This window comes from Phalaenopsis equestris, unplaced genomic scaffold, assembly GCF_001263595.1.
Source record: "Phalaenopsis equestris unplaced genomic scaffold, ASM126359v1 Scaffold000002, whole genome shotgun sequence".
Lineage (NCBI taxonomy): Eukaryota > Viridiplantae > Streptophyta > Magnoliopsida > Asparagales > Orchidaceae > Phalaenopsis > Phalaenopsis equestris.
In genome coordinates, this window is record NW_018164444.1 from 14,248,340 (window position 1) to 14,251,935 (window position 3,596).

Sequence of the window (3,596 nt, forward strand, 5' to 3'; positions counted from 1 at the left end):
TCCAAACTATGACTTATTGTATGACTTATTGAGTCCTAAAATGTCTTAGTGGATGACTTTAGAACAAAATATAGCAAGTTCAAGTTACCCTTCAAAATTTCCAAGAGATTCCAAAGTGTTCATGGAATGACCCTGAACAGCTTTAAAGATCTCTAGAAATGTTTCGATTTCATTTTGAGCTTGTCATAGTGTTCCATTGATCATCCAAGGTGAAGTTAAAAAGGTTGCCCCACTACTTGGTGAACTTTGACATTCTGATTATCACAAGGACAGAGTACTCAATTAATCAGCAAATATTAAGAGTTATGCAGATGAAAGCCCCTAAGGGAAGCTCAAGTCATTAAAGATTGTTGTACCCACCACTAACGTTGGGCTCGTCGTGTTCAGAAGTGTTTTTCATCAATCATGTTACTTTCTAAATGCCATTAAATAAGTTAAAATATCAGGTCTGGATCACTACCAACACCTTAATAATCTCAATTAAGGCACAAAAGTCTAAAATGATCGTTTTGTCCTTGGGGTCCTTCACTTCATAACTCATTAAACATAATTTAAATGACCTTGAAAATCTTAAAGTGCTCTGTCCATGAGGCAGTTAAAACACCAGAGGAGAAACTGTGGTTTTCGCAAAATTTAATTTAATTTAAATTATTATTTTAAATTAGAAAATAAGATTTTTAATATTGATTTATTTAATCAATCAAGATAAAAATTTTGTTTATGGGAAAAATATTAGAAGTTCCCTTAGGATAGAGAAACATTTCGGCAAAATACCATGATTTTCTAAATTAAATTTTAATTTAACTTTATAATTATTTGTTAATTTTATTGGAGATTTAATTAAATGAAAAATATGTTTTAATGATTAATTTTTTTTTAACATTTTTATCAAACCTCCGTGAGTCCAAAGAACTCAAAGAAATAAAATTTATATTTTTATGATTTTTAATTTATTTATTATAATTATTTTTAATGAAAAATAAGAAAAACACATTTTAGGCCTTTAAAAATTCATTTTTAACTTAGGAAAAATAGGAAAAATATTTTAATGAGTTTCAAGTGATCAGAAAACCATTAGGAGCATTTTGAAACATATTTGTGTTTTGAAAATTTTTAATTATTTTAATTATTTTTAACTTAAAATATAGCTAAAAAATGAAGTATTATCTCAAATATAATTTTTATTTTTCCTAAGTGCCTCTGATCATAAAGAACTTAGAAAACAACTTTTCATAATTTTCTTAACTGTATTTAATTTAACATAATTATTTTTGTACAAAAATACAATCTTTCTTATAAAATCAACTTTAGTGCCCAAACTTAATTAAATAAATTTCAAATTTTTATAGTGAATCAATAAGATTTTTACACACTATGTGGAATTTATTTTATTTTATTTTTTTTGTTAATATTAAAATTAAACAGAGTAATATAGCTTATACACTCTTAGTTAATTTTAGAAATATAAAAAAATTATACAGACCATCATGATATTTTTCCTTGGCTTCTCTGACCACAGGGAACCTATTAAAATTTATCTCATAGTTTTTGAAGTGATAATTTAATTTATACAATTAATTTCAACCAATATAGCCATCCAAACTTGAAATTTAGATTTAGAAGCACAGTAATGCTCTCTGACCTTGGAAAAATTGGAAGACATCCCCTCTACCATGACGAAAAGACCCAAAAATTTTCAAGCAATGATGAGCAATATTTAATCATAATGAATTAAAATATCATAGAGGCTATTTAATTAATTAAAAATCAAAGAGTCAACAAATAATTTTTATTTTTGGCCCAAATTATTCTCCTCTATTTACTAAGAAAGATGGTATTGTTTTTTATTTTAATGATTTTTTTGTGAAAAGTTATGGATTTTTTAAGTTCTAGGATTTAATTTAATTCATAAAAAAACCTATTAATCTACTTATCCACACGACACCATGCCATCCTCGTCTGCTCTGAAGCCTCCACATGGCACTCTTGCATTTGATGTCACCAGACATTTTAGTGCCTCATCAGCCCGCAATTTCATTCTATCCATCCGAGAACGCGATCACGACCGTCCAATGAATAAACATGGAAAACGACTACATCCGTTCATCATCTCTGATCTCCCTAACCCGAGAGTCATTGAACTTCAAACCTTAAGATTTATCTCGATACTCAACCAAACCACATGAGGCTTTTTCGTTCACCTTCATCTACTCAAGACAAACCTATCTAAATAGTTGATCAAGCATGAAATACTGTAAATATGTATGAAGAATCAAATTATGCTCGGCTTAAGGAGAGAGTTCAATACCTTAATCTGAGAGGGTAGGTCTCAATCAGATGGTTGTAGAAGCTTCAACTGAGTCCAATAAAGCTCCAAATTAGCTCTTGGTCTATGGTGAATTGTCTAAGTATGATTTTGATTGAAGCTTTTTTCAAGTGTTGGTCTAGAGCTAGGTTAGAGGCTCTCTGTGATAGGGTTTTTGTGGGGATCAACTTCTCTCACTCAGGGGATGGTGTGTGCAAAATTAATTGGAGTTTGATTCACTATGGAGTTTTGGAGAGATCTATCCTAGTTTTAGGCAAATTTCAGTGATGAAATTTGCCCTGTAGAGTGGTTGTGAGTAGCTGAGAATAAGGGGATTGAACTTAGGAAGTTGTAGAAGCTCTAGTGAAATTTTGGCAGAGTTTCCCCAAGGTTTGAAGCACTCTCCCCTTTGGCCCGTAGATAGCTTAATTTATAGCCATGGTCAATAGGCTGAGCTTATAAGCGGCTGGTGGGTGCAATGGAGAGCTAAGGTGGAGGGCTAAATGGCACAAGTGAGAAATCAAATCTTGACACATTTTTTAAGTTCAATTGGACTCAAGTTAAGGTATGGTGGCCCTCAATTTTGACTCCTCTGGTGATTTGGGTGGCTGGCTAGGGCAGAGGAGGCGTTTAGGTGGCTCAGGAACCTCAAGGGAATCTGTCAAGGCAATTAATTTGGGTGGTCTTAGATTGACCACTTTGTGTAGGTTTGGTCACATTTGGATTATGGGTCAATTTTGGGTCCAAGTTGGGCTAAGTTGGGTGAGTGATGCAGGTAGATTTAGTGTATAAATTTTGTAAATTCTTTTTAATATTATAAAATACACATGACAGTTGTAATAATAAATATGCAATTAATCCCAACAAAAATACCTTTTATGAAAATAATTAATCTTTAAAACTCTTTTTAAAATGCCAAATCCCCATTAAAATCAACAAAAGTATACGTATCACTCAAGTAATAAAGGGCTCTAACGGAGTCCTAGATATCGATCCCACAGGGAAGTTGGAAAAACCTATAAGTAACTTTTTAAAATTATTTTATAACTTAAAAATACAAAAATAAAAGTAAAGTGCGAAGTTTGAATATTAGCTTCTAAAGAATGATATTTAAAATGTAGTTGAAAAACAAAGTTAACTCACTAAAAACTAAACTTTCAAAAGTAAAATTACAAAAACTGACAAATTTCTTTTGTTGATGGAAGGTTCAAAATTAATAAAGCATCCTTATACTTTACAAGGAGAATATGGATTGTAAAGAAATTAAAATCATTTGAATATACACACACAC